The 23,378-nt window shown below is 47.3% G+C and overlaps 1 long non-coding RNA gene across 1 annotated transcript; it reads right to left on the bottom strand.

Moving 5' to 3' along the window:
- Positions 1 to 8,027: 8,027 nt before the first annotated feature.
- Positions 8,028 to 15,830, bottom strand: LOC143393025 (uncharacterized). The gene is made up of 2 exons (XR_013090435.2): positions 8,340 to 15,830; positions 8,028 to 8,253 (listed from the first exon to the last, which is right to left on the bottom strand). It is a non-coding gene; the product is annotated as an uncharacterized LOC143393025 (long non-coding RNA).
- Positions 15,831 to 23,378: the final 7,548 nt, after the last annotated feature.

Here is a 23,378-nt window from a genome sequence, read left to right as displayed (position 1 = left end):
CATGTTTAAAGCAGAAGAAACTGTATAGGCTGCTTCCTCCAATAACCAGTCATTAAGCAGAAATGGACTATAATGTGAAAAACCCCAAATTACCAAACACTTGGAGATTTAAAGTATGCACTCCATAAGGCCAAGCTCACATCAGCACTGATACCACAAACACAGGCACAAGAAAAACAAAATAGCTTACTAAATACAGAGGAGAAGCCGTAAGTGTACCTGGATCTCATAGGGGCCACAGGCTGAGGGATGGCCAGCCCCGGTCCACCTCACCTTGCACTCCTCTGGCTCCAGTGAGCCCCTCACAGCTCACCTGCTTGCTCAGGCTCTGCTCTCAGCCTGAAATACTCTTCCTTCCAGCGAGGGTCCAAGGGCTCCTGTGGGGAAGGCTCTGTTCTCATTCTTGGCTGGGGATTGACCCAGGGGTGCTCTAACACTGAGCTATACCTCTAGCTTCTTTTTAATTTTACAAGTTGCTGAGGCTGGCCTCAAATTGATTATCCTTCTGCCTCAGTCTCCCAAGTAGCTGGGATGATAGGCCTGTGCCAATGTCCTGGCTGCTGTTCACTCCTGGTTTGTGTGATTAACATCTGAGGTCTAGGCACCATGAGAACAGGTACCAGCCCAGAGTAGCCAGGAAGGACACAGATGGAGTGACCATTTAAAGATGAAACTGGGGACTGGGGTTGTGGCTCAGTGGTAGAGCGCTCGCCTAGCATGCATGAGGCACTGGGTTCGATCCTCAGCACCACATAAATGTAAAATAAAGATATTGTGTCCACTTAAACCTAAAAAATAAATATTAAAAAAAATAAAGATGAAACTGGTCTGAGGCAAGTACAGTTGGCTGTTCCTTTGCTGGGTGCTCTGCATGCCTTCGAAGGCCTGCCACCCAGAGGACACCTTATATGCTCTGGGTGGCTTCAGCAGTCCCCTCAGGATGCTTCACACTCTAGTTAGGGGCCCTGACTGCCACCATGGGATTGAGGGTGTGGTGGGCTGATGCAAGGCTGCCTATACCACAGACTCCACTGCCAACCTTTACTCCCCTCTGCCACTGTCACAAGCCTGGACATGACAAACCAAGCTGCCAACACTACCAAAGAAAAGCAGAGCTGCAGAGCTGCTTGTTTTATCTAAAGCAGCTTTTTCAAAAAGGCCAATAAAATAGAGTTCTTGAAAGTCTATTCCAGACCAAAAACAAACAAACTAACAAAAACTAGGCATAAAAAAATTGAAAAAGCTATTCCTGAGGAGAATATTAAAGTAGAAAAAGATACTCTGCACTAACATACATGAAAAAGGCGATTTTCTGGCTGGGGATGTGGCTCAAGCGGTAGCGCGCTCGCCTGGCATGCGAGGGGCGCGCAGGGTTCGATCCTCAGCACCACATAAAAAGATGTTGTGTCCACCGAAAACTAAAAAAAATAAATATCAAAAAATTTAAAAAAAGAAAAAAGGCGATTTTCTTGGAAAACAAAACTTGAGAAATTGACTTGTGATGAAATAGAAATATTGAGTAGCCCAAGAGCCCTAGAACTACTTTCAGAGAGCCACTGGACCTCCACAGTGTTGGCCACTGTTCCCGGGACACTGCAGGGTGTGGACTGCAGGGAAGGCTGGGAACCTGCCACAAAGAGACAGAGATAGCTGCTCCCTCCCCCGCTCAAGCAGGGTATCCACATCACACATTTCAGCCCCACACAGACCTAGCTGCTATTCTTCTCCCCACCTCATCACTGAGGAAACCTTCAAGAATAAGAAATTTAGATGGGCCCAGCTACTCAGGAGGCTGAGGCAGGAAGAAGGCTTCAGCCCAGGAGTCAGGGGAAAGCTTGGGCAAAGTTAGCAAGACTTTATCCCTTAAAACAAAAGAATTTAGCCCAAGTCCTGTGCTACTAAATGGCAAAGAAACCTAATTGCTTGGCCAAAACCTGAGTTTGTAGATGCTGCTCTTAGGACTGTCTCTCCAGATGTACTGATCCCAAAGCCTGCTCAACAGCAGCCTGAAGTCCAAGGGGACCTTGTAATTCATTATAAACCTCCAGGTCCAGGAGTGGCTTGGATCAAAAATCATAGGAGTGCTTATTATTCCATTAGTACTAATGAAATCATTAATAGTTCATTAGTTGAATTAAAATCATTGGAGGATGAAAGAAAAACCCTGTATCCCAAAAGATTCAGGGAAGGCTTTTGAATAAATTCAATATTTCTTATGATTTAAAAACAAATAAAAAACTCCAGAGCAATCTAGAAAACAAATGGATACCTTGTCCCATAATCCAGCAAGAGTGCAGGTGACATCGGTGACATCAGAGACGAAGGACACACCTGAGGCAGTACTTCTCTTCCATCCTGTTTAAGGATCGCCACAGAATGGGACAAAGTATTTGTAAGTCATGTATCTGATGAGGGTCTAGAATCCAGAGTTTATAAAGAGCTCTTGTAATTCAATGATAAAATGACAAACACCTAATTAGAAGGTGGGCCAAGGCTCAGCACAGACACTTCTCCAGAGAACATATGCACATGCTAACAGCACATGAAAGGCACTTGATGTTGTCTGTTATCAGAAAAATGCAAATCAAAATTACACAATACCATTTCATGCCCATTATGATGGTTATATTTAAAGAGTCAATAACCTGTGTTGATGGGAATGTGGGAAATGGAACTCTCACACGACTGCTGCCAACGCAAAGCAGTGCAGTGTCCCTGGAAAGCAGCTTGGCAGTGCTTCAAAATTACACACAGGGTTACTCTGTGACCCAGCAATCCCACTCCTACCTGTGTACCAAGGAGAGTTGAAATCACATGTTCACATAGAAACTTTACACTAACGTTCGCAGTAGCACTGTTCATTATGGTCAAAAGAAGAAACCGTCCAAAGTCCAATGGAAAAACACAATGCAGTTATCAATAATGGAGTATCCTTCAGCTATGAAGAGGAAAGAAGTCCTGTTACATGCTACAGGCGTGACCAACCTTGAAAATATCATGCTACATAAAATAATCAGACACAGAAAGATAAACAATGCATGATTCCACTTACATGAGGTTCCCAGAACAGGCAAATTCATAGAGACAAGGTAGCACAAAGATAACCAGGGCCTGGGGCAGGAGGGTGCAGAGCTTCTGCCTGGGCTAACGAGGTCTAGGGCTGCACAACGTAGGGGGTGAGCAGACCAAGACCCACCAATGGGGCACTTGAGGGGCATGAGCTCTATGGTAATGTAGATTATACCCTGATTTTTAGAAGGGAAAATAAAATTTATTTGAAAAGGAAACTTTATATTAACATCATAAACAAAAAGCTATATTAACATAAACATATAAATATTAACATGTGAACTATCAGCAGATGGCAACTCATTTGTGGACCAACAAGACAATCACCCTCTGGGCAACACGAAACAGGTCAAGGGGGCTCATATGCAGCCCCCGGGGCCCCAGCAGGACCCTCGTCCTCCATCTGCTGTCAGATCCCCCTCGTGGGTCAAGTGGGAATGAGACCATGATGCTCACGGCTCATTAGTAATTACGGCCAATTCCAATAAGACAAGAAGAGACGCAAGAAAAATGGAATAGTTCCCGTGGGTGACACAATCCCCAGAGAACAGTGCTAAGTCCATGTCAAGAGGCCAAGTACAACGCCTGCATTATTACACTAATCCCTATCCCACTCTGAGGTAGGTCATGATCACCCCTTCTTACATATGGGGAAACAGGCCAGGCGATGTTCAGGTGGTAAGTGGGGAAGGGGTGGTCTCACGGTGGGAGCCAGCTGACTTGAGAGCCTTTCAGTTTTAGCTAAGATGCTGTTTGTGCTCTACTACTGAGCTATGTCCCCACCCCAGAAACTTTAACACATGCAACCACAATACAAAACATTCAGTTTAAGGGACAAACTTCATAAACCTGCATAACCCAAATAAAAATCTAAGACTCCAAAGGAACATTAAAAAAATCATCCTATTCTGAATGAACAGGCAACTTCTTCATTCTTAAATGGAAAATCTTAATATCAAAATATGTTTATAGGGGGTGGGGTTGTGGCTCAGTGGTAGAGCGCTTGCCTAGCATGTGTAAGGCACTGGGTTCAATTCTTAGCACGACACATAAGCAAATAAATAAATAAAAGTCCATCAATAACTAAATCAAGTGAAGAAAATTAGTGAAACACTGGTCTGCTACAGGGAAAGGCAGCTGTAGTGGAACACACTTGAAAGTCCAGAAACAGACTTAATTGTGTTAATTTGCAAATGATTACCAAGCGGCATTTCAAATCAGCAGACAAAGTAGAATTATCAGTAAACGGTGCTGGGGAAATCAGTCATTTTGAAACAACCAAAGTAGGTTCCTACCTCATCCTGTGCTCCAAGCAACTTCCAGATGGATTAGGTTAGTGTCCAAGGGAACCAGAAGAAATATGGCAGAACATAATGTAGGAGACCATTCTCATGAAAATTGAAGGATGTGATTACAAAATTTAACAAATTAGCCAGATCCAACACACAAAATTAATAGGCAAGCCACAAACTCGAGAAACATTTTGTTGTATACAAGGCTAACGGGTCCTCAACACAGTTCTCGCCCAGCAGTGAAAGCACAGGCCCGCACACCAGGTACTCACTGCTTCTCAGAATCAAAAAGTGCAAATTAAAACACAGACATGCGCAGCAGGCCTGGGTTCCACCCCCAGCACCACAACAAAACAGAAAGACAAAATGCTAACGTTATTTCTGCCTTAAAACCAGAGAAGATAAACACAAGGACAGGGTAGGCAGGGGATATGGCTGAACCCCTCTGTGGGGCGCTTGGCAACCGAGTCGAAAGCCTCCCAACTGTTCAGACTATCTGGACCAGGGACTGTGCTGCTAAGCAAGAGGCCATCTTCCCTATTTCATCACTAAGTCAGAAGAAATCCTACCAGAAAAAAAAGAAATCCTATCAGAAATAGAACAGGCTTGACCTTGAAAGGAGGAGAGGCGCTGGCAGCCACATGGGGCAGAGGTTCAGAAGGCAAACCCTCCCTGAATGTGACCTTGGGTACAATTTCTGGCTTTGCATAAACGTACAGGCATTTTTAGCAGGACATCGAGAATAGGAGCATTTCAACTGCAAAGACCACTCAAGATATTGACAGTGTTAACAGCACTAGTAACCATTACCCAAAATAAACACATAAGTGGTCTGTGTGAATTATCAGTAAAGGGTCCCGGAGGCAGGCAGACCAAAGTCAATATCACTCACCACAGCTTTCCACATAATATGAAGGCAGACTAAAGCACTGCGAGTACAGGGAAAGACACACCTTATTCTTGCACAGAGGGAATATCATGAAGACATCATAGGGAAGGTTCAAGTAATCATGCAAGTCTAGCCGGGAATATTCGGTAAAGTGGAGTCAAGAGACAGGGCCACCCCCACCATATATTAAAGCACAGAGTACAATATTTAAACTTATGTGGAACTGCACATGAATAGATCAATGGCCATCAGCTGTGTCAATCACTAAATGATATGGAGACTAAAGGCTAAGCACCTGGAGTCACTTATTGCCAAAATTAAGTCCAGATAAGTCCAATAAAAATAAAAGAAAAATCTTGTGCAGAAGCCATTAGATGTCTATAAATGAGCGTATATATATTTACAACTTTGGACAGCAAAATACCATAAAACTCAAATATTAGTGAGAATAGGAAAGTATTTGCCGCACAAATGATAAAGGGTTTAATTTCCTTAATATATAGAGCTCTTATAAACCAATAAGTATATAATCCAGTAGAAACACAAATAGGAATTACAATTAAATACCAATTTTTAGCACCACAAACCAATTTTGAGAGCGTAGAGTTGGTAAAGGGTGGGGAAGTATCAGCTGGAACCACCTTCCTGGCAGCATTCATCATATCTGGAAAGGTACACAGACCAGGCCCCAGAATTCCTCTTAGAGAAAACTTTGCCCATGTACATGAAGGCGCAGGCAGGTAGGCAGATTTTGTAAAGCCCGAGAAACACTCAAAATGCTGGAAACAACCTAGTTGCACCCTAGAAGGGGTGGCCACAGTTCACACGGGTGTTGAAGGACCAAGAGAGACCCGGTGACACCCGATTCCAAGTCAGTTTGTGTGCTATGCCTGTCCCTCCACAGCTTTATGTGAACACAGAATTCTCTGGAAGCTTCAGCGATAGGTCACAACAGTTGCCTCTGTGGGGAAGGCGGCCAGACATTAGAAAAGGACATCCCTGTCACCTACAGGGCTTGAAGTTTTAACATGAGCAAGGATTACTCTGAACATTTTCTACACATAGAAGTGAAATAAACTGGAGGAAACCAGCCGAGTTTGCCTGTGGGGTCAACACAGGAGCAGAGCGGAGGAAGGGCCTTGCTTTGACACACAGTGGTCACATCACAGAAGAGCCAGCTGCTAGAGGATGAGGAGCCTGAGAAACCCCAGCATCTACTTCTGGAGACGGTAAGGCCGCCAGGCCCAGCTGCCCGAGAGTGCCCTGCTGTCCGGAGTCCAGTCCCTGTGACCTGTGAGGCGAGGAGAGCCAGAGCGCCTGTGCCCTCTCAGAGGAGAGCGTCCTTAACTCAGAAAGCTGCTGCAGTTGCTGAGCAGAGGCAGGAGTGCCCCGGAAAAGATAAATGACACAATTTGATCCTGCTTTTGGAAAGGTCACAGCTGCTTTCTTAGAACATCTGGTTTTTGTTTTTAACCTACTTTGAGGCAAGAGCTCCAGGCAGCAGACTCTGGACTTGGTCTTCAAGTTCCGACCCATCTCACAAAACTGAGGGTCCCAGACCCAGAAGGAGGTGGAGTGGGTGTGAATCTGGGGCTGCCCGGCCCAGACCCCACGGCCTCCTGCACACACTGTCCTGGGGATGCCCAAGCCAGTGCACCCCAAGGAATTCAGAGTGCATCATGGCAGCACTGCTTGCAATGGCCAGAAGGTCCTAGAAATAACCCTCCGAGCATCTGTGGGAAAGTGGAGAAAGTGTAAGTGTACCAATTAGTTTCCAAAGGTCACCATTCATCCATGACAGATTAAAGAGGGCAACTGGCAGGGTCTTAAAAAAAAAAAAAAAGGTTTTGTATGCCAAGTGCCAAAGAGGATATGAAAAACAGATACTCTCGTATTCAGGTATGCACATTTGTATATCTGTTCTGGAGAGGGACAGACCCAGCCAGTGACCCAGAAATTCCATACCTGCCCTGAGAAATATTCAGGCATGATGCAAAGGGGTTGTGAAGGTGAGCACGCAGCATTGCTTCCAATACCAAAAGATGGCCAAACAGCTAAATAACTCATAGTATGACCAGGACAAGGAATGTTATGCCATAGCTCAAAAGAATGAGGACAATTCTTTTTGTGCTCGTATGACTCTACTGCTAAATGAAAAAAAGCAGGTCAACAGTGATATGCAGTATGCAGGACCAGCCCAACACTTTGATTGTAAAGGAACAGAAAGGTCTGGAAACCCAGCAAACGGGTAACTGCTGGAGGGGGCAGGGCACTGGGAGTGCCAACCTCATGAATCATGTCATGTTTTAATTCTGTAAAACAAGAAGGCATCGCATATCATTCCTCTAATGATACTTAACAGAAAAGGAGTAACTGTCACTATCAATAGGAGAACAGAGGAAGTAACTGTAGAGTTACAAGATGGGCTCTGTCCGGCAGGAAACCACACGAAACGACATCACACCAAGTGGAACAAGCAAGGGGAAGATAAACTCAGGGTTCAGGATGCCGATTGCTCAGGCTGGGGCTGTGAGGAGGACACCACGAGGGCAGGAGGAAGCTGCTTTCTCTACCTTCCTAGCTCTTACGTTGGCAGAAGGTTCAGAAATATTACATTATTAGAAATAAACAAGGAAGCAAGTAAGAGAGCCATATCATGTCATGAACCAGAGACTCCGAATAATTCAGTTGTGTGTTCTCTGCTCCAACAAGGGAGAGAACGTCCCTGTCTTAAGGAGGGATGCTTACTAGAGTTTAAAACATAACCAACAGTAATAGTCGCTGGGATTTGTTCTATTTTATTGGACATAACAACAAAAAATAGAGCCTAAAATTTCCAAATATGATTCAGACTCGGCCATAAGAGGCTCATGCTGGTCAACCGGGAACAGAAGGGCAGAGAGAGCTGGAGCTACTCAGTACAAGCTTGCTGTCGATTTTAGCATCATAAATAACTGATGAGATGGAGCAGAGGGCTCAAGGCGCTGTGTTCGTGCTCAGCTACTGAAACGGAAGTAATGAGAAGCAAATCTGGACTCGGTTACTACTACACTTATCAGACTGTTTTTAGGTTTTTGTATAATACATACTTTTAGGGCTGGGGTTGTACTCAGTGGTAGAGCGCCTGCCTGGCACATGTGAGGCACTGGGTTGGATCCTCAGCACCACACAAAAATAAAATAAAGGTATTGTGCCCGTCTGCAACTAAAGAAACATTTTTAAAAATATATATATACTTATGCATCAACAAAAAGGAAAAATTGAGAGTAAGTCTGACAATCATGACTGGCAATTGCTTATCTTCCTAACTGTAAGAATTCACTATCCTTATGAAAATCTCACGGTAAGTAGTCAAAAAATGGAGACAGTGTATCAAGTGGTAAAATACTCAGACTAGCCAGGAATTACAGAAATACAGATGAAGAAAATTAAAATACTTTTTAAAGTAGTATCAAATACGTTGTAATGTTGAATTTCGCAATGATTTCTTGGGTGTGACACCAAAAGTACAGACCACAAAAGTAAAACTCAAGTAAGGTAAATCTGATCACTTCAAAACTAAAAAGTTCTGTGCTGGGGTGTGGCTCAGCAGCAGAGGAGGTCCTGCATTTCGTCCCCAGCACCACAAAACAAACTAAAAACAGCTGTGCAGAGGACTCGTGAAAAGGCAATACTATGGAATGAAAGAAAATATTTGCAGATCACTCAGTTGATAAGGGGTTAATACCTGGAATATCAATTATAATATCTCAAATTTTTAAAATGGACAGGACTTGAATAGACATTTCTTCAAATAAGATAAACAAATGGCCAATTAGCAAATGAAATGAAGCTCACATCACTAACCATTAGGGAAATGCAAATCAACAGCACAATAAAGTATGACCTCACTTGCATTTACTAAAATAACCCAAAGCAGGATCTTGAAGAAAAAATTGCACCCCCACGTCCACAGCAGCCTTATTCACAATAGCCAAAGAAAGACACAGCCAGCCAAGTGAACAAACAGAACAGGAGATGCGCACACAGACATCACCCAGCTTCTTAAATAGGATGCTCTCACACACGTTGCAACCTGGAAGAATCCTGAGCCCACTGTGCCGAGTGAGATAAACCAATCACAAAAGACAAATACCGAGTTCCTGCAGGAGGAATCTACGGTGGTCAAGCTCAGAAAGAATGGCTGTTGTCAGTACCGTGGGGAAGAGGGAGTGGTGAGTTTCGTGTTGCTTTCTGAGTACAGAATTTCCGTTTTTTTGCAGGATGAGAAAGTTCTGGACATTGTAATTGCCCAACTCTGTTACACTTAATATATCAACTGTACACTTAAAAATCGTTAAGGCAATATATTTTATGTTATGTGCATTTTATAACCAAAAATTTTTAAGGTAGCAATCAATACATAATATTAAAAAAACCTGATGTTGGCAACTATGTAAGAAAACAGACATGCTCACAAGAGAAAGGGTGAAGAGTGTTGTAAAGCACATCACCAAGGACCAGGCTGAACCACTCTGGAGAAGATGACACATGTACAACAAATTTGTGGAAATGCCAATGGTAGCACAGTTTAAATCAGTCAAGACACTGTATACCAGCCTGGGAGACTGGTAAATATCATACAGGATAAGAACAACAGGATAAAAGAATTCAATTGTTCTTTTGTGATGCTGAGGTCATGGAATTCTTTGACAAGCTGACAGGGCTCTCTGCTACTCCATTATCCCTCTGATCCCAGAGAGAAGGAAGCTCTGAGCGCCAATCACCACATAAAAGATTCCACAAAAACTCTACTTAGAGGTTTAAATGTAAAAATGTAACCACTCAATTGTCACAGGAAAATTAGATTAATATTTATATACTCACAGTAGAACAGATCTAAGCATAACAAGTGCAGAAATCACAGTGATTTGATTAACCTCAGAAAATTTTTTTATATCTGAAATAAAAGTCAATCTAGAAACCAGAATTTTTTTGGTACCAAACAAAAGATCATTGATATCCTTAATATGTAAACAGTATTTACAAAATAACTAACAGGAAAACAAGTGCTTGAAGAATGGTCACTCTTCAAGTGGTCACTCACACACTGCCAAAGGCCAGTAAACATGAGAAAGGTTCAATTTCACTAACAGGCAGAACAACACTCATGTCCAAAGGTAACATAATCTGGATCCACCCAAGCAGCAAAGGTTTTTAGTACCATAAATGCACTCTATGGAGGAGTTGGTTTCCTGCTGTGAGAACACTGATTTAGAAAATGCCTCCCTGGAGGGCAACTCAGCAACATGAACCTAAAGTTTTAAGAAGTATAGTAACAGTCATTCCCTTCTAGATATGTATTCATCTTGGATAAGTAACAACAGATGTGATAAAGTTTGATTTACATGGAACATCATCAAAACTTTTATTTCCTGAGTGAAATAAAACAAAACCCCAGGACATAACCTGTACGCTCATCTAAATGAGACTGTTTAAGTTAATACAGCCTTGCAAGAAACAGAACATTGTCAACAATGAAAACATGCTTCAAACGACTCGAGGTCCACTAATATAAAGGAAAGAGTCAAACAGAATTCAAATATAATCCCATTTTTGTATAAAACACAGATATCTGATGCAGAAGGACAAAATTAAAAGATTAACAAAAACCCAGATGCAAATACACCAGTAACACTTGTTAACTGAAGATTACTGAAGATTTTCAATTTGTTTTTTGCCAACTTTATGGTAAACCCTTTTGATGTGAGAACAGTGAGCAGTCAGGAACGGGGAAGGTGCAGGCCAAGGTCAGAGGCCCCAGCAGGCAGGGCCGAGGAGGACACCCTTTGCTTCCCCTTGCCATTCTGCCCCCGTGTATGTACTGTATTTAAAACACTCCACAAATATCTGTGCACCTGTTTTAGCGTCTCCTCCTTCGACACAACCCCACACCACAGTGGGCACCAGGCAGGCCAGAGGCTAGCCTTCCTCCTCACCTGGCATTAGAAGTCCTTGCAGTCCCTCAGGATCAGGATCAGTAAGACCAACAGAGGGTGGCCAACAGGGTGGTGTTGGGGGCAGTGACTGTCTTACCCTTTTTTGTAACAGTCCACTTCTCGGGGGTTCCAGCCTGGGCGCCCAGGACTCAGTCCATACCTGCCCTCACGCTACTTTCATTTATAAAAGAACTTCAAGTTCAACTTTGCTATTTGTAGACACCATTATTGCTCACAGCAGTGGCCCCCACTGGCAGTGCCAAGAGACCAGACGGAAGGCCTTCTAGTGGCACATGACCTTTCTCTTCTGGGGGTTCTCAGTAGTGCTCGAGGGGTCACCAAGAGACCCTCAGGAACTAGGTAGACAGTGGCTGACCTGTAGCTCTCAACTCCCTGTGATCTGGTCCCAGTCCATCAGTCCTCTCCCTCCCAAGCAAGCACGCCCAGCTTTCCTCTCCCCCTTGGACACTTCCCTCAAGGAAGGCCAGTGGTGTTCTATTCCAACTATTCTAAGCTGGTACACAGGACAGCACATAAAAATACAAGTGTCAGGATGAGTCACTGCTGCCACTTCTCCACCCAGGATGCAGATCAGTTTACATGACACACACAAGATTCCTCCCCACCCATCAGAAAGCCTTGCTGGCTCAATAGAGCACTTACATAAGCCCAAACATTTTAGTCATGTACCAAAAGAGAACATGAGAATTATGTGCTTCAACAGATATATGCCAGCCTCCCAAAGAATGCAAACTAAATAAACACTTATTACATGTCCATTTTATTCTTATTTACAATGTTTTCCCCCAAACAAAATAGATGCCATTTGAAAATATGACCAGAGAATGTTCTAGATTATAGTTAAAGTATGTACTCTCCCACCTACACACTCGTCTTCATGTGGTTCAGGATCACATTTGTAAACATTACCAGCTCTCAACAGTGCACAACCCTCCTCCTGAGGCACCAGTTTGTACTCAGGACGTACCAGTTCCCTTTCAATGAAGATTACATTTGGAGTGAACTAGTGAACATGAATCTAGGCCTCAGTCTACAATCTGAGGACAGGGACACATCCACCTTCAGAGGTGACAGGACAGTCGGGCAACATAACAGCAATAAGACCATTCTAAGGAGTTTGGAACTCAAACCTTTATTTGTGCTGTAAAGGGGAAGAAAAATGGTTAGAAACCACACACAGAACAGAACAGAGCATGCCTTACAAACAAGTACTTTAACCACCTGTTTTTACAGCTTTCATTACACAATAGCATACCCAGAAATATTTCCCCACACAAGCATGACTAATACACTTTAAGTTCCAATGACAGTAATTGTATCACACCCAAGTCATCAGCTAAGAATTGAATTACCACACCAATGTATTTTTAAGCATAAAAAAAAAAAAAAAAAAAAAAGGAACCCAGAACACAGGAAAAGTCCTAAGGATAAAAGGTATTGGGTATTTAAAGTGTTCAAATTTAGAGGAAAAACAGGATAAAGCCCATTGGAGTTACTCTATCAATTCAACAAAATAGGCTCAGAAGCAAATCGAAGTTTCACAGGAGCTCTTACAGCCTGCCTGTTAAGCTGGCCCCTTCTGCCCAGTTTGCTTTTATTTCCTAAACTGGTTTTGATTGACATTCCCCCCCCCAGTCCTGGATCATTTAAACTAAAAATACAATAGATTATTCACTAATAATTCTGATTGCTACCAAATATAGTAATTTCACTGTGACCACAAAAGGTTTTCCTTGTTACAATGACTGATTTCAAGACTATAGTTAAGTATGCAAAACTTTTGCTATTATGGTTTTGACCAAACACAGAAAAATCTATAAGGCACTTCTTATGAAATTCCTTTGAAAATCATTTAATCTCCACCCTCTCCAAAAGCATTTCCATTTCTCACTACAGTAACAATTCGCGAACGTGAGGCATTGGGTGACTTCTTCTGGAACCATTGCTGCAGCCCCACCCACGGGAGCACATTCAATCCCCACCCTCTCCAAAAGCATTTCCATTTTGTTCAGAAATTTGAATCACTGAAATCTCCACGACAAAATATGAATTACAAACCCAGAAAAGTCCATATTAATTTCATCATAAGTGCATACTTCAAATGTTTAAAAACTCATAGTTTTGACACTAAGTTCCATGTCATTTTTCAAGTAACTAAATATTCTTGTTTTCAGTTATACCTTCTCAGTCTTTCCCACTTTAGAGCACAGCAAAACAATTTTGCTTTTTTTCTTGAACTTTCCTTGAAGTTCTAAGCACTTTTATAAAAATTTCCAAGCAACTTTCACTGCTTATATGCAACCATTTAACCAATAATTTACCATTAACTAGTGTTTTCTTCACTCACAAATTCTATGAAATTTCTCAGATCTCTGTCCATATTTTCTCTCCAGAGACTTCCTCTCAACCCACATCCCACACCCTCATGCTCCCAGCACTGCATCCCCACCAGCCCTTGCCCCCCTGTCCCTCCCCCAGAGCCCCCAGTGGGAATGACAAGAATACTCTGAGATGTAAAAAAAAAAAAAAAAGGGGGGGGGATCAAATAACTGGGCTGGGGTTGTAGCTCAATGGCTGAGCATTTGCCTAAAATGCCCAAGGCCCTGTTCAATCTGCAGCACCAGAAAACAAACACCCATGACCCACCCACTACTGGTGGGCCCACCATTCTCTTCTTGTAAGGATCTATGCCATTAGAATGCCCAGACAAGACCCCCTACCAACACACAGCTCCTGGGCATGACCGGCTTATCCCCTCCCACTTTAGCTCAACACATGAGCCCCCACTGTTTGACAATCTACCTAGCTAACAAATTCCCTCTGCCTAAAGCATTTAAAATTGAACAGCTCCCTGCCCCCCAACAATCAAAAGCTTTATCATCACACTAAGAATTCCTCCGGCCAATGTGCAGATAGGAAGGCAGGTAAGCAGGTGGGTAGGTGAGAGGTCCCTGGGCTCCATCTCCAAGTGCCATCTAAAAGGCATCAGGCTGGTTGTTGGATCAACTTTAAAATGTTCTATAACTTAAGAATCTTCTGGAAGCAAAGTTCACAGCACAGAACTAGAAGGATCAGAGGCTCAATTTAGAAGATGCAGCATCTGAAAACCACCCCAGGACAAAAGGGGTGCCTGCTGGCATTCCTGAGCCTGGAGGATAGTGCTGCTGGAACATTCAAAGATGATGGCCCCTCAAGACGATGCATCTGCTTTGGACTTGTGAACTGCCCCCCACAAGCTCATCTGAAAACCTTAACGGTTGGCCTCCTGAATACAGGGCTCCTGAGCAAGGCCTGGACACAAGGCACTGGAGAACTGCTCCTCCTCCTAAGCCTCTGGAATTCAATCTGCAGGCATCAACTTAAGCGGGCTGTCTCCTTCAGGGTCTCCCCTCCTGCACTGCTACGACTCACACTGGCTGGGGCTTCATTTGTCCTGGTGCCATCTGCTCGCCATGATGAACACTACAGTAACAAACCAGGTCCATGAGGCATTGGGTGACTTCTGCTGGAACCACTGCTGCAGCCCCACCCAGGGGAGCACATTCAATCCCCACCCTCTCCAAAAGCAACACCAACCCACCCCCCAGAGGCTCCACCGGGAAGGCCTTTCCTTCTGCACCATTACCAACAATACCGAGTCCAAGAACACTCCTGCGACTTCACCAGGCTTACCAGATGACCAGAGGCAAGATTTAAGTGAAGGGATAACCTCAAGAGAGTTAGAGGGAGGAGAAGGGGTAGAGTGAGCTCACAGAAGAGTTTAGCATCGAACCTAGGGAAGTCCAGAGGGGAGGGTACTGCCACCTGGAAAATAAAGGGTTGGTCAATATTGTCCCCAGACACAAGCAGCCTGCCTCAGCAGCCCCCAGTTAACAGTTGGCAATGGCACATTGGATCGTGATCACTCCTCAGGCCACCCTTCACCTCCTGGGCTCCACCAGGCGAGCCCTGTTTACATACCACCCTGGGCCAGAGCTGTCAGGCCCGCGAAGCCAAGTCCAGTTTCCTTAAGACCAGGCCTCATCCCCAGGCAGGTTCAAAACCCTTTGTCTGGAAAAAAAGGGGGCTGCTGGTATTGACAAGTTTCAAGTCGGCCCTCCCCGCCCAGCTGCGGGCCTGCGACCCTGCCTGCCCTGCCAACAACCACTGCCTAGGCCAGTCTCCACCCCTTCCCGCCTCAGCCTGCCTTCCTCCTCCACGTTAACCAGGCCACCGAGGCCAGCTGGGCCCACAGAAGGACCTCGGCCTCCTGGAAGTCAAATCCCCCCTCCAGCAGCAGTAGCAGCAGGGACAGCGAGGCCCGAGAGTTGCTGCTGGCCTCGAAGGGTGCTGTGGGCCTTCGCGCTGCAGAGCCCCCCACATCTAGGCTCCTTTTCAGCCCTCCTTCCCCGCGCACCCGCACCCCCACCCCCTCTAGCTCTGCCATCTCCTGCATGTGTCCCCTGAGACCCTGAACTGGTCACTTCCGCCCCACCACTACACCCAGGCGCCAGCCCTGCCTGTCGCTAACTCCTGCTGGATGGGCCACAACTTTTGCTTTTATAGCCCCGGGACGCGTCACGAGACACTACTCAACGGGACGATTCCTCCACTGACACCGGAAAAAAAAGTCCCTCCCCACCCCGCCCAAGAAGTCAACCAGGGGCGGTTCACGGTCTCCCTTTGGTGGCCACTCCCTAATTACCCCTCCTTCTCTAGTAACAGGCCTTCTTGGGACAGATCCCAACGTCACATTTGGGAGGCAGTGGCCGCGGGAAGTCCCTTTCTCAGGTGGGGCGGGGGGGGGGAGGGGCGTGCAGGGGCCGCGCTTCGGAGCCGACCGAGGGAGTTGCGGGGTCGCCTCGGGTCACCCCGCCCAGCAGAGGCCCGAAAGAAGGGCCGGCAGAGCGTCTGGAAAATTCCAGGGGCGGCGGAGGGATCTCTGCGGCGGCGCAGCACTGTCCCGGCGTCTGCGCGTGACTCCCGGGCGGCGCCGCCGCGTGCTCTGCCGGTGACGTCAGCGCCCCGGCGCTCGCGGTGGGGGCGGGGACGCCCCGGAGGACGCGACCCCCTCGAGGGAAACGCGGTGTCCTGCACAGCAGACTGTACCCACTGCGCGCGTGGCGAGACGCCCTGCTTTGTTGCTCAAATGGCAGGGGGCGAGTGGGTGCAGCCGCGTCCCTGGTCCTGGCCCTGCGGGTCAGCAGGGATCCGGGGAGTTGAAGAATTTCCTAAGAGCAGTTAATTAGGCCGCTGGATAGAATATTAAGCGAGATGAGTGAGTGACATATATAATGGCAAAAGTTTATGCAGAAAACAATATGGGCAGTTGTAGGGCCCGAGACCAGATGGGTGTAGGTTTAAAACTCACTTTGCTTTTGGGGTGAGGAGTGGGGGGAGAAAAGTGATTCAAACAAACAAACCAAAAACCTCAGCACTGGTCCGGGACAGCTTGTGGCTTGTGATGCGCCCCAAGGAGTGGGTCTAGTGGCTTCTGGAGGCACCGGGCTGGCTGCCTACAAGGCATGGATGCTGGCCTGCCAAAAGCAACCTGGTCAAAAGGCTGGCAGGGCTAAGGATTTTGTGAGGGTTTTTAAAAGAATAATTGGCCTTCCAGTACCATATGGGGCCAGGGTGAGGAGGAGGCCGAGAAGACCCCCATGGGGCACCTATTGGTTCAAGGCCCGCCCCTGAAAGGGTCTCCTGTGGTAGAAAGAGTCTCATCGGGCAGAATTACTGCCAGGAAGTCTCCTCTCACGCCAACCGCCCACACCCCAAACAAACCACCCTGTGACAACAGGCTCCCTTGACAACCGAAGGGAAGAATCCAGATAGAAATTTTCCCCTGCCTCTGCAAGATGGCATTTGCAGGCAGGCGGGCCGGCCGCACCCCTCCCCTGCTTCTGGGAAAACTGGTGACTCATTCTCTTGTGACTGTCAACACAGAAGGCTGAGTATGTGGCAAGCCCGGGCTTGTTGGCTGGTGGCTTATCCATGGAGAGTCCCTAGGCTCTGCTTGCCTTTCTCCAGGTTATGCCCATCAATCTTGCCCTGGCATCCTTTCCAGGGGTGGGTGACTTGGCCTGAAAGAACAGTGGAGAAGGACTTTTCCTGTCAGAATGTTCTAGAAAGCTGAGAGGTGTGTGTGAAACCAAGCAAGTGACATCACCCTGCTGCTTCCCAGTACCAGGCTGTGGCACCAGCTCTTACCTGCTAGCATCTGAGAGATGCATAGTCACTACTGTTGGCTGCTTCCAGGGCCCAAGTTGAAGTCTTGTTTTTCCTCTATTTCTCTTCTCAAAACCCTCCCTCGTTCACACACATTGTTCCCAGATCCCAGACACAAGCTTTCTTAGACTTTTCCAAAGAGTAGAAGGAGGGGTAACTGGCAATGCTCAATGCACAGGGTTCTATAAAGCCCAGGCCCCTCCGTGCAGTATCAGGCTCCTTTGTGCCCTCTCCTCTGGAGCTGCCCCAGCCACCCTCTTCCAAGGACAAAGTAACCCAGTTTCAGAGTTGGTGTTTGGAAACTGTCCAGGCCTCCTAGTTCTACGCAGCTCATTTTCCTCAGAAAAGGAATGTGTCTGAGGAGAGGTGAGTGGAAGCTTCAAAACCACACAGAGGTGCCCGGTCCTGCCTTGGGGTCACAGGGCTGTGCCCACAGTATGGTGGGCCTGTGTTCTTCTTTATTCCTCTACCTATGAAGCTAAAAATACCTCCACCCTGATGCAGGAGGAAGGAGAGGTAGCCAATGCGTCAGCAGATCTCTGTAGATCAAAACAAGCTGTTTCAGAAAACTGCCATAAACAGAACCTCAGGCCCCTGGGTGGGGCTGAGTGGTGAGGGCCCGCCCTGCCTGAGGGGGTGGCCACCGTTTATCCACCCAGGCAGCTGGTTTAGGGGCTCTGGGTTGGAGGGGAAAGGATAGGGGTGGGGGACTTTGGCAACATCCACATTCCAGGGTCAGGGTCCCCTCTCCAAGACCTTGGCCACAGAGGCTAAAGATCAGAGGCCTCCCTCCTGACAACCTACCACTCTTGTTCTGAAGACAGCTCAGCTCTTGTTTCTGAACATGTCCACACCAGCCCAGGGAGAGACCCTGGTATTTTCTACAAGAACCCCTGGAAAAGACAAGACAAGAGGGTTCAGAAAGGATGGTGGTTCAGAAAGGATGGTGCTTCCGATTTACTCCAAGGGCAGGACCATGACAGTGTTGCTGCTGCCACTTGAGAATGTGCCAGAACTTCAGCCCCTATCCTCCAAGGATCCAGTTTGGGAGCTGTGACCTTCTGGGTCACCTTGGGCTCCTCATGGTGCCAGAGCCCCTCACCCTTTCCTGCTGAGCCCCGAGACACCTTGACTCAGTCTGCATCAGAAAACTGCACAGTCACCTTGTGCTGGCCAGGAGCCTTCCTGTCACTGCCTTGCCTCACCCTGCCTTGAAATAGCCCCAGTGGGGGGCTGGGGATGTGGCTCAAGCCGTAGCCTGCTCGCCTGGCATGCGTGTGGCTCGAGGTTCGATCCTCAGCACCACATACAAACAAAGATGTTGTGTCCCCCGATAACTAAAAAAAATAATAAATATTTAAAAAAAAATTAAAAAAAAAAAAAAAGAAATAGCCCCAGTGGAAAACAACCCCACACCCCAGGCCTCTTCTGGGCTGCCCCCACCCTCAGGTGACCAAGGGCAGGCTCTGGATCCTCACAGCTGGCTTACCCCATTTCATTATTCTGATGCATGTTGTTTTGCCTGGGTCACAGGCCTGGGCCCTGAGGTCACCTCTCAACTCTGACCAACACCCCTCCTCCAGAACTTGATCTCCTGAGGGGAGGGGTTTGCGTGGGGTGTGTTGACATCTCTGTGTCCACAGCGTCCTGACCTGTAGCAGGCCTTGGTGAACATAGGACTTTACAGTTGACATTCTGTAAAGGTCACTCTGACCACTGCAAGGCTCCAGATAAATATTTGTAGAGTGACTGAAGGCAGGAGGCTGTTTCCAGGTCACCTGTGCTCCATAAATGCAAAGGCACAGAAGAAGGAACAGGGCAGCATGGGAACTGAGAACACATGGGTGGCCAGGGGGACTCAGGGCAGTCTCTCTTCACTGGTGGCAGAAGGTATTGAGGGAGAGGGCATCAGATGGAGGCAGAAGCTCTTGTCCTTTGCAAAGCAGACTGGATGGACTGGCCTGTCTGCCGCCTCCCCCCCACCCCCCCAGGGTACTGGGGATTGAACCCGAGGCACTCTGCCACTGAGCTAATCTCCAGCCTTTTTAATTTTGAGACAAGGCCTCATTGAATTGCCCAAGATGGCCTCAAGCTTGCAATCCTCCTGCCTTGGCCTTCAGAGTCGCTGGAATTACAGGTATCACCCCGTGTTGGCATTTGACTGTCTTACCTGTGGGCACCTGGTTCCCGAGACCCTTTCTTGGCTACTGAGGGGGCAGATCTGAAGGGGGCTTCTTCTTTAGACTTTATGGAGAAGCAATTTTTTTTTTTTTTTTTGGTCCTGGGGATTGAACCCAGGAGTGCTGTGGTTCACTCCCCAGCACCATTTCAAAATTGCATTTTAAGGCAGGATCTCATTAAATTGCTCAGGCTGACCTTGAACTTATGATCCTCCTCCTCGACTTCCTGAAAACCTGAGATATAGGACAGTACCACCGAGCCCAGCAAGTCCCAACTTTTCTATACCACCCACATTGGACTGTGTCCTCCCTTTCCAGCCTCCTCCCCAAACCACCCACCAGGAATCCCAGGAGGGTGCCCCAGGACATCCTGCCAGCTCCCACCTCTAGGTTTGCAAAGCCCCCAAGAAAACCTCTCCCTTTTCCATGACCCCTGGCAGTCCTGGCTTCCACATAGGTGACTCTTGATAGGAACCTTTAGGCCAGGACCTAACTGCCCTAACAGTGACCCCACTGGAGCAGTGGACTGTCCTTGAACCTCTCTTCAGGATCCTTTCTGCCCCCCCATTGGTCTAACTGGGCACAGCCTGTGAGTAAGTCTTTCCTTGGGGACAGAGTTCTGGGGGTAAAGTGGGAACACTGTGGGGCTGCTGACCTTGACATTGTGTGGGAGGCCTGTGCTCACTGGCTCAGAGTATCAGCAGTACTGCCAACCCCACCAAATAATTAAGGTTGCATGGCAGGGGACATAGAAGTCTAGAAAAGTCCCTGTTGTAAGTTATATTTATGTGAAATCATTTAAAATGCAGGCTGGGAGTGTAGCTCAGTGGTAGAACGCTAGCCTAACATTCTCAAGGCCACCAAAGAGAGAGAAAGAAATAGGTGGAAGTTTAAAATAGCTTAGTATGTGTGGGGGATGGAAGGTGCTGAGAGGACAGCTGTGAGGGAGGACAGGGCCTGTTGGGGAGGCCCCTGGGGGTAGCAGCTCCTGTGGGCACTGGGTGGAAAAGGAGGGAGATGACTGGCGCCAGGGTGTGCCCAGCCCACCTCCCCGGTTTCCCCAAATGGTTCTGACTTTAAATATTTTGACTAAGTTGCCATTTCACGGAAAACAAACAAAAAAATTCCAAAGTGGAATCTATTTCTAGAACATGGCTCCTGATCTTTGGAAAACTCATGGTGGACACCCAAGGAAGCCTCTTATCTGGTGTTCTTGGAGGGCCAGGACCCCTGCCCCCCTCATGGACCCAATGGCAGGAGGAGGGTTCTGGAAGGTCAGAAGTCAGGGACCTGCTGTGGTTGGGGAATTGGTGGGCAGCGCTTTCAGATTCTGTACCAGGTAGGACCATGGTTCCAGGCAGCCTGACTGAGCAGGGCGGTGCCAGGCTTGTGCCCTCTGCAGCCAAGCAGAAGGAAAGGGCGGGCTCAGCCGCCCCCTGCTGGTTGCAGTCAGAGCAGCACAAGCAGGCCACGACCAGGGGTGTGCTTGACCCCACAATGTCAGCCCCTTGAGTTAAAGAGGAACAGGGTCTCTGCGCAGGCCTATAAGCCTAGTTGTTCAGGAAGCTGAGGCAGGAGGATGGCAAGTTCAAAGCCAGTTTCAGCAATTTAGCGAGGCTCTAAGCAACTTAGGGAGAACTTGTCTCAAAAAATAAAAGGGGATGTGGCTCAGTGGTTAAGCACTCTGGGGTTCAATCCCTGGTTAAAAAAAACAAAACAAAAAAGGGGCTGGGGATGTGGCTCAAGCGGTAGCGCGCTCGCCTGGCATGCGTGCGGCCCGGGTTCGATCCTCAGCACCACATACAAACAATGATGTTGTGTCCGCCGAAAACTAAAAAAAAATAAATAAAATAAATATTAAAATTCTCTCTCTCTCACTCACTCTCTCTTTAAAACAAACAAACAAACAAACAAACAAAAAACCAAACAACTTAAGACTTGCTACTTAAGAGTACTAAAGTTCTAGAGCTGGGGTTGTAACTCAGTTGGTAAAGTGCTGCCTCACATGCACAAGGCCCTGGGTTCAATCCCCAGCCCTGCACACACCAAAAAAAAAAAAAAAGAGACTAAAGGTCTGGGACCCAGGTCCACCCTGCACGACCATTCTGGGTTAAATTGGGTAAACTGGGGGCTGGGGCTCAGTGGTAAAGTGCACAGGCACTGGGTTTGATCCTCTCAGCACCACATAAATGTAAAATAAAGATATTGTGTCCACCTAAAACTGAAGAATAAATATTTTTAAAATAAATAAATAAATACATTGGGTAAACTGGCAGCCTTCTCTGAGATACGGGATGTACTGGAGCAGGGAAGTGCCCGTTGGCTCCGAAGCTTCCCTGCCAAGGAGAAGGACAAGTAGTGAGTCTGTCCCGGGGTCTGCTCCTCCCCTGAGTCAGGCTGTCAGTGTCAGGCTCCAAGGTCACAGCCCAGGCTTTCCTAAAGCCCTCTAGGTTTGGGCCTTTACCTCTATCTTGCTGAGCCTGGCAGGCTTCTCCAGGAAGCTTCTTTCATCCCCAACCCTCTCCTTGTCCATTACTGTTCCTGGTTGTCTTGTGTTGGGTGTGGCCTGCTCCTCTGTCATGTGCTGCATGTGTGTAGATGCAAGTAGGAACACAGGGGAAACACAGCCAGCAGGGCTTGGGCTTGGGGGCACACTCCTGTAACTCAGGACAGGAGGCTGAGGCAGGAGGATTGCAAGGCCCAGGCCGGCCTGGGCGACTTAGTGAGGCTCTCTCAAAATAAAAACTAACAAGGGCTGAGGATGTAGCTTGGTGGTAGTGCTCCTGAGTTCAATCCCCTCCTCGCAACCCCCCAAATGCCTTGTGACCTCAAAAGCAGAGACTACACAAGCCCAGGAAGGGGACCAGGAACTGAAGAGGCCCCAGTCCACACCTCTTTGGGGAGGGGGTGCTGGGGATGGGATCCAGAGCCTCACACATGCTAGGCAAGTGCTCCAGCACCAACCCACACAGGTCACCTCTACCTAGCATCTTGCTTAGGGGATTCTGACCTCTGGAACTGTGACTTAATTTCTGTCCTGTTGAGCCACCCAGTGAGTGGGACTTTATGAGGGCAGCCCTAGGAAACTAGGGAAGCTGGGAATGGAATGACATTTTGGGGAGGGGAACCATCATTCCTCCTGAGCACTTCCCGTCGCCCTGCACACACGGCAATGGGGAAGCAGCTAGGACGACTGCTCCCATCTTAGAGATGAGAAAAGGAGTCCCAGGAAGGTGATATGACTCACCCAAGGCCACACAGCAGTGAGGCTGTGAGACAATGAACAGGGTCTTGGCCCTGCAAGCATGGAGGGCGGACAGGGGTCCAGCCTGACAGGTTCAGGTTTTGGGGAGGGTAAGGGGCTGTGGGCTGGGGTGCGCTAGGAAGCCAAGGCAGGGAGGGAAGAAGAGGACACCTGGACATTCAAGAGAGAGGAGCCTACTTGAGCAAAGGTTCCCAGGCAGGAGAAGGCAAGTCTGTTCTAGAAACAAATGGATTCAGTGTATTTACTAGGCAGAGGCCAAGCCAGGACTTGTGGGGCCTCATACATACCTTTTTTTTTTTTTTTTTTTCACCCCAGCACTGGGGATCAAACCCAGGAATCCAGGGGTGCTTTACTACTGAACTATATCTCCAGTCCTTTTTGAGATAGAGTCTAAGTTACTGAGGCTGGCCTCTAACCTGTGGTCCTCCTGCCTCAGCCTCCAGAGTAGCTAGGATTATAGGTATGTGCCACTACAGC

Source organism: Callospermophilus lateralis, chromosome 2 (genome assembly GCF_048772815.1).
Source record: "Callospermophilus lateralis isolate mCalLat2 chromosome 2, mCalLat2.hap1, whole genome shotgun sequence".
NCBI classification, from domain to species: domain Eukaryota; kingdom Metazoa; phylum Chordata; class Mammalia; order Rodentia; family Sciuridae; genus Callospermophilus; species Callospermophilus lateralis.
Note: the sequence above shows the minus strand (reverse complement) of the source record. Positions and strands in the feature narration are given on the sequence as shown.